The sequence below is a fragment of the Penaeus monodon genome, chromosome 38 (genome assembly GCF_015228065.2).
Source record: "Penaeus monodon isolate SGIC_2016 chromosome 38, NSTDA_Pmon_1, whole genome shotgun sequence".
In the NCBI taxonomy this organism is placed as follows: Eukaryota; Metazoa; Arthropoda; class Malacostraca; order Decapoda; family Penaeidae; genus Penaeus; species Penaeus monodon.
In genome coordinates this window covers 32,523,824-32,536,273 of record NC_051423.1, presented here as the reverse complement: position 1 = coordinate 32,536,273, position 12,450 = coordinate 32,523,824, and positions in this window count along the sequence as shown.

Sequence of the window (12,450 nt, the reverse complement as noted above, 5' to 3'; positions counted from 1 at the left end):
AGATGTTCATGATTTGTCTGCTGCTCGTGTTGGTTTTGGCGGGTATTTTCTTCAGCAAATATATAGGCGATACCTGTTGAGTTTTTTTTTTTTTTTTTTTTTTGAAGTGGACATTTGTCCTGTAATTTTATTGGCTTTTTTACATCCCTTCAAACTTGTTGATCTGTTGTGGGAGGTCTGCCGTCTGAAAATCCACTATTGTGATGGGGCATTGTCGGTTGATTACCACAAGATTTCCACACAGGCAGGCAAGCAAACCTCCATCACTTGTGTTTGGCAAGAGGGAAACTCATTTGGGTCCTTGTTTGACAGCAGTTCACTAGGGAAGGTCTATTTCAAGCCTAGATTCCATCCACCCGATAAGACTGGGGGTCATCCCCTCTTTGACCAGGCCAAGGTTAGCAAAGTTGGGGAATTTGGGGAAACCAGAAAAAGTTTAATTTGGGCCCAAAACCTGATAATTTTTTGCTGACATGTTGATCTGTAGTCTATACTTAGAAGTTGATAAATCTTATTCAATAATAACCATTGAAATGATGACTGCAATAAGACAGGGAAATAGAAAGAAAAAAATGCACCCTCTTATTTTATGTCAGAAATAAAGAAAATAAGTTACAATGCTGTATGGAGAAAAACCTGGTTTTGGAAAAAAAGAAATTTGGGTTTACACAGTAATCTGGCTAATGGAACCTGGGTTTTATAATTCTTTATGGTTTTGCCAAAGCACTGGGCAGGCAGGGCATTGCTCTGGTTGGTGGTAGGCTTGCAGGTGTGTTTTTAACATGTACATTTTAATTCAGGTTTAGTGTTGTCTTGGTTTTTAAGTAACAAAAAAGATGATAGTGTTTAAAATTTTCCCAATGTGTACATCCAGTGGCATCTCAGTGTCATACTCCTAGTCTAATCTTATCTTTCTAAATGCAAACCTGATTTAAATTCTGATTTAAATCTACTCAATCTATCTTCATCAAATCCCAAACTCAAGAACATAAATGTATTTATGAATGACGGTTATTTTTATGTACGTGTGCCTTAGTTACCATATGTTGTTAGGTTATAGTTGTCTCTGGGAAAATTTTGCCAAGAGAACTTTTACAATTTTTATTTTAATATCCTAGAATTAAAACTATTTTAAAGTGACAGTAATAATGATGGTATTTCTATTAGAGAGATGGGACTTTCCCCCTAAGGATCAAATACCACAGGGCACCATCTGTGACTTTGGGCCCCCTTCCAGCCGTGGATTTTCATGCCAGCCACATTCAAGGGTTAATTTAACCAAGGAATAACTTAATCATGGTCTTAAGTATTTGTTTAAATTATCATTTTCCAAAACCCCAAGAAGTTACCCAAAAGGCTTCAAATTTGGGGAAATAAAAGGCAACGGGGATTTTTTTATTAAAAAGAAAAAAAAAAGGAAAAAAAAAAAAAAGGGAAAAATTTAGAAAAAGTAAACAAAGGGGAATTTTCCTTTGCATATTGGGGTTTTTTAATGCATTGTGAATCCCCATAATTTGCAATCCCCACAAAACTTCTTCATAAACTTTATGTGAAGCTTTCTTTTACTTTTTTTGTGATTGGGCTTTGTCTTGTTTCTTCATTTTTATTAAAAAATTGAGTGCTCTTAATTTTTGTGTGCGGGCTCTTTAAGCTGGTAATGGTCAAAAAAAAAATTTTTGGTCACAAAAAATGCTTGAAAATCTTTTTAATTCTTTTTGGAAAAAATTGCAAAGCCTTCCTTTTCCTTTTTCTTTAAAATTTTAAAATTTCTAGCTTAAAAACCTTGTAAAATTTTTCGTTGAAATTTTTTTGTACTTACCCCTCCTTTCTGTTCCTCGGCAAATCCCAATAGTCCCGGTTTCCCAGGTGACTTAAAGCCCCCTGGCATCAGAAGGATTCCCCCCAAAAATCCGGCCATAATGACTGTTACGTGTATATGGTCACTTTTCTTCTTTTTTTTTCCCTTTCTTTTCTTCTTTTCTTCTCTTTTTTTCTTCTCTTTCTTATTTGTGGGGGAAAATTTTTTTTTTTGACCAAAAAACCCCCCAAATTTTCTGCGCAGTATTCGGGGGTATTTTGTTAGGCTTGTTTTTAAATATTTTAATCTAAGGAGGAGGTGCCCAAAGGACTTTCAAAGTCATGATAAAATTGTGAGGGCCTTGGAGACAATTACTATGGAGTTATTGTAGGTGATATTAATAACATATATTTCATGGGTTTCTTTCATTTTCTCTGTTCATGGAGTACTACATTTTTATTTTCTTGATGTATTTTTCGTGGGGGCAAGGGGTTTTGGGTGATGTCACACATATTTTTTTAAAACCTAAATTTTTTTTGTAAAGGGGAGATGTCATGTTGTAAAGTCTTTATCACGTCCCCAGTCAATATGATAACCCCAATTTGTACATCATTTTTTAAGGTTTTTGTTTTTGTTTTTTGTTGGAAAGCTTAAGTTGTCCTGAACTGATAAAAGTCACTTAGTCACCAGGATTGTTTAGACTAAAAACTTTTCTATATATTGAAAAAATTAGATTAAATTTTTTTGGTTATTAATTTGTTAAGTGCATTTTTTCCCGTGATTTGCTTTCTGTTAAAACCAAAATCATTTTGGGTTTTTATCTGTTCTGTTTTTCCCCTTATATAAAAACCTAGTTTCTTGTTTTTATTCTCAATTATCACTTCCCATTAAATTTTTTTTTTTTTTATGACTCATCCTCCTTCTCTTCTCTTTCTCTTTTTTTCCTCTCCTCTTCTCTTTTCTTCTCTTTTCTTTCCTGTTTCCCCTCCTCCTTCTCTTTTTTTTCTGTTCCCCCCTCCTCCTTCTTCCCTCTTCTCTGTTCCTCCTCCACTCCCCCCTTCTTCCCGGTCTTCTCTGTTCCCCCTCCACTCCTACTTCTCTTCTCTGTCCTCCTCCTTCCTCCTTCTCTTCTCTGTTTGTCCCCCCCCCTCCTCCTCCTTTTTCCTTTTCCCCAATCTTTATTTTCTTCATTTTTTAAAATTTTCCCCACCAAAAAAAAAAGAAAAAAAAAAAAAGGGATATCAATCAAGGGTGCCCTCTTAGGGGTTGATGAGGGAAAAGCTGCACAATTGGGGGGCTCAGGTTTGAAAATCTGGTTTTGATTGGGAATGAAAAACCCTTGAATTTGTGTAATGCAAGTATTGGTTTGATGAACTGCAGACATAGATTTCCAAAAACTTTTGAAATGTTTTGTATCCACTTAGAATAAAAGATTATTTGCCAGTCTTGTTTAAACGGGGAAAATGACTGAATTATTTTTTTATTTTTTTTATTAGTTTTTTTTTTTATTTTTTTTTTAAAAAGTATTCCATTTTGTTCTTTTCTACCCCTTTTTTTTCCCTCAGCTTTCTTTCTTCAGCGCATTTTTAACCCGTAAAGTCCTGTTCCAGACATTGTAGGAAACTACCTTTAAAATCTACTTTTCATACATTACAATCATGGAAAGACTTGCAAAAACCCGGGCAAGCTTTTTTTTTTTTTTCGAGACCCTTATGTAGGTCCTTTAAAATATATCATGATATTGACCTCATAACCCTATTCCTCTAGTAGGCCCTCTTCTCCATTAGCCAGCCATTCATTCTGCTTTTTTTCCTGCCTCTCTTCTTGTAAATGGAACTATTGAGTGCAAATAGTATGACCTATTTCGTCCCCACCAAACCAAAAGATCTTTCCTGTCCCACATCTTGTCTCCATACACCATGCGATTTACTTTGACACAGATTTAACATCATGATTCGTCATTTTGCTTTTATTCTTCCTACTTCTAGATGCTCTTAAATATTTTTTAGATATTTTATTCTTTTGTGTGATAAGAATAGTATTTTGTTGCTTTATAGTTTTATTTTATATGTCTATAGTAAATGCATTCCCATTTCACAACTTTTGATAAATCTTTAAACTTTGTGCTCTATTAAAGCCCACTGTAAAAAAGTGAAATATACGGCTTCTGGTGTGTAAAAATCAATTTCTTGAAATGCCAGGATCAGACCTGCTGTAGTGATCTTGAAAATCATCCCTTTTTTTGCAAGCTGGGGAAATACAAGTAGAAGGTCTTGTAATTCCAAGGTTTTGTTTAGGCTATTGTTGTTCAAATGGGGTTTATGTTGTAAACCTCATTGTAAATTAAACCCTTGCACATACTATACACACTGACTGAGCATTTTTATGTACTTGTTCTGGCAGTTTTGACTACACAAATTTACCATTATATAATAGGATACAATTCTTAGTCAGATAGGTCTGTAGAGAGATATTATGACCATTACAGACAGTGTTTGCCAATACCTCATTTCATATCAGGTATGAAATTTGAGGGATTGTCACTACTGTGCAGGTTATTTTGTAATACTATTATCTAATATATCCAAGATTATCAAAAATATTCTGTTATCTTTAAATAGATTATCTGTTATTTGTAGAGCCATTCTCTTTACTGTTACCCATAATTATCATGGACATCATATATCTGATAAGATATTATACTGTGATTATGGAATGTTGTGATGATGGGCAGAGATCAAAGAGCATGGACCTTCAGGGTAGTAATAAGACAAACAGTTTGATGTTGTTGTGATACTATCAAAGGTACACTTTTCTATCCATGTAGTTGTTACTACATACCTCTGTACCTCATACAGAAGTGGCACATCACTCAGTTTGCTGTGTATACTGATCTTTTTTTTGACTTTGGACAGTCTGTTTTTTATGTGAAATTTTTCCAGTGTTAAGGTTACGGAGATAATTAGGAAAATTGTGATTAGTCTTTTTTTTTTCTCTCTTGCTGGAAAGCTTCAGCACCCCTAGATAATATTCATCCAATTTTCACACGGTTACAGTATCAGAGACATGCGAAGACACAGAAGAACACAGACACTAAGCAAGGCCTGAAACAATGTCTATGAAACTGTCTGCCAGATCCCAGAGGGGGAACCCATATGCCACACTTGAGAAAATGCAGAATGGCCATGCAACCACCATCTATTTAGGAGTAATTTTTATGGTTTGCTAAATTGATGTTAGAATGATGATCATGCTTCGTGGCCACTGATTTTGAACATGCATTTTCACAAGTGCTATAAGAGCATTTAATCACTGATAGTCCGAATATATGTGAGGAAGTATATTGGATTTATGATTATTCTCTTTGAGCTATTACTCATTGTTTTGCTAATTTTTTTGATCATGCTTTTTTGCTATTATTTGTAGAATTGATATTGGTTTATTCTGATGCATTCGTATAGTTGCATATCAACATATGCTTTACAGTGACATTGATTTTGAAATTGGGAATAACAAGATGCATTAGGCTAGTGATGCAACAGTGCAACTGCATTGTATAATTTGACTGAGGATCTTTTCTCCACAGTTGCTATCCATTTTGATTTCCTCAGGTACCTTGTTGCCATTGCTTCTTTTTTGGTGATGTCTGCTGAACATCCCCTTGATATTTTGCAACATTCTATCTGTCTGTCTATATATTGCTCTCTGTTTTTCTCTGTGTGTGTGCTGTGTGATGCAGTGGTAGTTTTCACGTCTAGCAATCTTGCTGCCCTGTGTTCAAAACCACATCCTGGTGGTAGCCCCAGCCATTTTCCCAAAAGGGGGGTTTTTTTAAAAGAAAGTATCAGCAGACAGTCTGTTACACCAAGGATAACCATTGTACCAAATAGAATAAAATAATTTTTTAATTTTTTTTTATTTATTCTTCCCCTTCTCTCTCTTTTCCCCTTGTCTTTCCTCTCTCTCTTCTTTCCCCTTGTCTTTCCTCTTTTCTCTTTTCCCCTTGTCTTTCCTCTCTCTTCTTTTTCCCCTTTGTTTTTACTCTCTCTCTCCTTTCTCCTTGTTTTTCACTCTCTCTCTCTTTTCTCCTTGTCTTTCACCTCTCTCTCTCTTTCCCCTTGTCTTTCACCCCTCTCTCTCTCTTTCCCTTGTCTTTCACTCTTCTCTCTCTTTCTCCTTGTTTTTCATCCTCTCTCCTTTCTCCTTGTTTTTCACTCCTCTCCTCTCTTTTCCTTGTCTTTCACTCTCTTCCTTTCTCCTTTCTTTCTCTCTCTCTCTCTCTCTCTCTCCCTCTCTCTCTTCCCCCTCTCTCTCCCTCCCCATCTCTCTCCCCCTCTCTCTCTCTCTCCTCACCCCTTTCACTCTCTCACTCTCACCTCTTCTCTTTCTCCTTGTTTTTCCTCACTCCACTCTCTCCCCTTTTTTCCCTTTCTTTCACTCACTCTCACTTCTCTCTCTTTCTCCTTTCTTTCCTCCTTTCCCCTCTCTCTTCTCTTTCTCCTTGTCTTTCATCCTCTCTCTTTTTTTTTGTTTTTTATATTTTAAGTTCATCCATTCCTTTTTTCTCATTCCCATTTTGATCACTTTGCCCTTTTTTTTCACTTCCTTTCTCCTTTTACTTTTTTTATAATTTTTTTTTACATGTTAAAATATTTAGCCTGAAAAATCCAGTGTGCAAAAGAGTTTGATTCAGGATATGAAAAGTGTTTACGGGATTTTGTTTGGAAATAGGTACTCATTTTTGCGTCTAGAGGGTTTATATTCCCCCATGCTTCTGAATCATGAATTTTGCTTGCCCCTTCGTGGCACAGGGGTTTCAGATAGCAATTCATTGTATGCAGTCCCTGAGAAATTTAGAATTTAATGGTTGCCAAAGCAGTGAACCTTTTTTATAACTTAGTGGGAATTCTAATGCGGATCCTCTTCTCTCTCTCCCCTCTTCTCTCTCTCTCTCTCTCATCTTCTTTTCCTCTCTCTCTCTCTCCTCTCTCTCTCTCCTCCTTCTCTATCTCCTCTCTGTTTTTGGATGGCCTCCTTTTTGGCAGAGTAAGGAAACCCTACAGGTGACTCAGAAACTCAGGCCTTCATATAAAAGATATTGCTCTGCAGTGAGCGGGAAGCCTTGCTGAGGATGGATGCAAACTTAGCTATGTACAAGATCAATCATTTCAGCTCAGGGCAGCAGCCTTAGCATGGGGGCAGTGCTATTGACAAAACATGATAACTGATTCTCAGATAGATTAGTGGAGGTGCTACTATAGCCAGAGGATTAGGGTTGGTGTGGAAAAATCCAAGATTGTCTTGGTTTCTAAGGTTCCCCGCTCCTTTCCATCCCCCCCTTTTCTTCATTCCCATTACCTTTTTTTTTTCTTCGTCGTCTTCTTCGTCTCCTTTTTTCTTTTTCTATTAGCTCCTTTCATTCCATATTCCTTTCTATTTTAATCTCTGTTTCTCCTCTCTCTTCTCGGAATGTCATATTATCATCTTCATGTATGTACTTCACTCTCACTCTCATTCATTTCACTCACTATAGGAAAATATGTACATGGCTAATGTATGTGCATACATATACACATATTCAGGGAATGCAAAAGGGAGATGCCAAAGGTTTGGCTCCCCAGTGTTCGTAAGTGGACAAGTTTCTTCCCTTATTCAGCAAACTGTCCACTTCATCAGCTGTTAAAGGCCTGCACCTCAGTAGAACTCCTTAGGTTAATCCAATATATGTATATGCGGGGTGGGGTGAAGTTTTACACTTATGTGTATATAGTTATTAACACATATGTAACATATATAAGCACAGCCTATACACATAACTTGTTCATAACATACCCACATAGTAACAAATGCACCCCATACATAACATAAACCACATGTAAAACACAGGCACCATACATAGACGCGCACCCGTATGTAAACAAACACAACACATCCAACAGATACATGCACATACACAGTTCACACAGATACTTGCACATACACTTCACACAGATACATGCAACATACACATTCACCACAGATCCATGCACATACAAATTACACAGATACAAGCACAACAATTCACACAGATACATGCACCTACACAAATTACACGCATGCATACACAAACTACAACACATGCATACAACAAATACACGCATTGCATACACAAATACACGATATTGCATACACAAATTACAAGCATGCATACAACACACATTACACAAATACACACACACACCTACACAAATACACACAAACAAATAAACAAAATACACACACACAATAACACAAATACCACACCACAAAATACACACACACAAATACACACACACATACACACACACATACACACATACACACACAAGTACACAAATACACACACATACACACACAAGTACACAAATACACACACACATACACACACAAGTACACAAATACACACACACATACACACACAAGTACACAAATACACACACCATACAACAAAGTACACAAATACACCACACCCAACACACAAAAGTACACAAATACACACACACATACACACAGAAGTACACAAATACACACACACATACACACAGAAGTACACAAATACACACACATACACACAGAAGTACACAAATCCACATACATAACATGACAACAGAAGTACACAAATACACGTACATACATACACACAGGAAGTCCACAAATACAAAATCACATAATACCACAGGAAGTACACAAATACACCACATACATTACACAAGAAAGTACACATACACACACATACCATACCACACAGACAGAAGTACACAAATACACACACATACATAACACAGAAGTACAAAATACACCACACATACATACACACAGAAGTTACACAAAACACATACCATACATACACACAGAAGTACACAAATACACCAGAGCATACATACCACACAGAAGTACACAAAATACAAATACATACATACATACACAGAAAGTACACAAATACACATACATACATACATACACAGAAGTACACAAATACACAACACTACATACATTCCACGAAGTACACAACTACACATAAACAACAGACATACCCACAGCAGTACACAAATACCACATACATACAATACAACACAGAAGTACACCAAATTATACACCAGACATAGCATTACATTACACACGATACACAACATACCATACCAAACATACACAGGATTACTACACATACATACCCATACATACACGATAACACATACACCTACATACACAGATAAAACAATACATACCTACACAGATACAACGATACATTACATACATAAACAGATACACACATAAATACGACTACACAGATACACACAGACATAATACATATCATTACATACATACATTACATCATACATACACAGTACACAACAACATATCAAAAGAAAGACAAGCCTGCTGTAGTTAGAATAAGCATAATTAAGTTACAAGCCGTAATGGCCACAAAAAATGGCAGCCTTGGCAACCTTGCTCATGGCTATCCGAGTAGTGACATGTCTGGGTTTACCAGTGCCTAGTTAGCAGTTGTGTGGGAAGGGTGCAGTTAACTTACTTCAAACCTGAAGGTATACATAAGTTATGAAGATGCAATTTCCTATATGTTTATGATTTAGTGATTAGAAGCTGTGGTGTGAGGTTCACCTTTTGGTTATTTTTAGCAACTTGAACATTCTTGCAGTGGTTTGTGAATAGTTATGGCTATCTGTCATTAACAGTAAGATATCTTAATCTTAATGAGAAAAAAACAAAAAAAAAAATCAGTTTAGTTCCAAGAAAGTTTTGTTTCTTTTTTTTTCTACTAGTGAGCCTTAAACATCCATGATATCTGTACTTCCGAGGATTATTCGTTTCAATGTGGAATGATAAGCGAAAAGTTTCATTCTGAGCTTTTGGCCCACATTCCAAAGGCTGCCAAGTCCTTGCTTTTAACGGTATATGTTTTCCTAGGGCTGAGTCTTCATTTCTCTTTACTCTTGCTCTTCTTACCATTTTTGTTTGTTGTAAGTTTAAAAAGAATTGTGTACTTTTGTTTGTTCGTATGTTTAGATTTATAGTCAACTTTTTCACACATTTTTGTTATCTGTATTCTATGTTTATGTATAAATGAAAAGATAAATATTATATCTGTGCTGATCTACTTTGCTTTGGAAACTGTGTCAGTGAATCAAGAATTTCTTATGGATTCATGTCCATGAAGCATTCAGCAACTCTCCTTTTTGTATATGCCTTAAGGCTAAGGAATGCAGAATGCATAAGATGTAAGTTAGGGAAGAAGAAATGATTGTGAAATACTGAATATTAGAGTTTGATTTAGGTCTGTACTGATCTAAATTATGGCCAGGTTCAAAAGTGATTCAATTATTGGATGTTTACAGCAGAAACAACTGTCTTCATTTTCCCTAGCAAGGCTTATATAAGGTCAGAGTGGTAAAAGTTGAGAGCCTGATACGTGATATGGATATATGAATGCCTATGTTTAAAAACAGGGCATCTTTTGGGAAATATCAGTTTTTCTAGTTGCTGATTTTCCTGGAGTAAGCAGTTACTCAGTCAGCATTCATTGTACAAAATTTGCATTTCTATATAATTGTGTTGTAGTATATGCCCTTATTATTATGAATAGTATTGAGATGACATTGTTATTAATTGAACTTTGTTGCTTGCTAGCATGTTAACTTGATATAGGAAAGAAAATAAGGGTAATGGTTTGTATCATTTCAGTACATTTGATATATTACTGTTTAACATTTTATTTTCTGCTTTTGCTTCTTCCTCTTTTTCCTTTTCCTCTATGTTTATAATTTCTTGTTTTTCCTTGTTCTACTTGTCCTTTTATCAGATGAAAATAAATGAATTTTCTCAAAGTTGGTTAGTTTTTTCTCTCATCATCTTTATTTTCATTCATAATTTAAGATCATATAATCATTTTTATATTTGTTCTCAAATTCTTGAATAAGTGTCAAACTTTTTACATATATATTTAGTTTAAGTGGTTTCCAACATGTGGGTTACGACATAGGGTTAGCCAGAGGATTGCTAGGCATGGGATGTGGAAGGATTCATATGAGAACATATTTTGAGCTCATGTCTTAAAGGAATATTGTATTAAAGTTTGGTAAATAAACCTAGTACTGTTGCTGAATGCTCTCTCTCTCTCTCTCTCTCTCTCTCTCTCTCTCTCTTTCTTTCTCTCTTCTCTCTCTTTTCTTCTCCTTCCTTTCTTTCTTTTTCTCTTTTTCTCCTCTCTTTCTTTCTTCTCTCTCTCTTTCTTTCTTTCTCTCTCTCTTCTTTCTTTCTCTTCTCTTTTTTTCTTTCTTCTCTCTTTCTTTCTTCTCCCCTCTCTTTCTTTCTTTCTCTCTCTTTCTTTCTTTCTCTCTTCTTTCTTTCTTTCTCTCTTTTCTTTCTTTCTCTTTCTTTCTTTCTCTTTCTCTTTTTCTGTCTCTTTTCTTTTCTCTCTTTTCTTTCTCTTTCTCCTCTTTTTCTTTCTTTCTCTCTCCCTCTCTTTCTTTTCTCTTTCTTTCTTTCTCTCTCTTCTTTTTTTCTTTCTCTCTTTCTTTTTTTTCTCTTTTTTTTTCTTTTCTCTCTCTCTCTCTCTCTCTTCTCTCTCTTCTCTCTCTCTCGTCCCCTGATTCTGGGTCATGGAGTAGGAATCCTGAGGAGGGGGCACATATTGGAGGCTGGAAGAGGGGGTTGTGAAGCATAAAGAGGTTGGAAATGCCTTTCACCTTTTATATGTAAGGTCTCTACTAAACCTTTCAGTTTCATGATTAGTTTAAATTGATTGATTTGTCCTCCAAGGGCCAGCTTTCTGGATTCATCCTTTTACTTTCTACTGTCATTCCTCATCAATTTTGTCTATTCTGTGTGCCATTCTTTGTATATTGTGCAGATGTTTATATTCATAGATTTTTTTACAAACTGATATTAGTAATTATATTTTGTATTAATGCATCTTTTGCAATATTTCTGAGTGTGAGTGAGTGCAACTTTGAATGAGTGCACAAGTGTGTGTGAATAAGAGAGCACGCGTGAAGGGATGGGTGAGCGAGAGCACGCGTGGAGGGATGGTGAGCGAGGAGGAGCACGCGTGGAGGGATGGGTGAGCGAGAGAGCGCGCGTGGAGGGATGGTGAGCGAGAGGAGCGCGCGGGGAGGGATGGCGTGAGCGAGAGAGCACGCGTGGAGGGATGGGTGAGCGAGAGAGCGCGCGGGGAGGGATGGGTGAGCGAGAGAGCACGCGGGGAGGGATGGGTGAGCGAGAGGACCGCGCGTGGAGGGATGGGTGAGCGAGAGAGCGCGCGTGGAGGGATGGGTGAGCGAGAGCACGCGTGGAGGGATGGGGTGAGCGAGAGAGCGCGCGGGGAGGGATGGGTGAGCGAGAGAGCGCGCGTGGAGGGATGGGTGAGCGAGAGCACGCGTGGAGGGATGGGTGAGCGAGAGAGCACGCGTGGAGGGATGGGTGAGCGAGAGCACGCGTGGAGGGATGGGTGATGGGACAAGAGAAATTTGAGATTTGCGTACTGTATTCCCCCCCCCCCCCCATCATTTTACTGTCCTAATTGTTGTCTATATTTATGTTTTCTTTAAATATTTGGAAACCATGTGTAAGACTTCTCTGTGATATTAAATATTCACCAGCTTGCCATAAAGGGT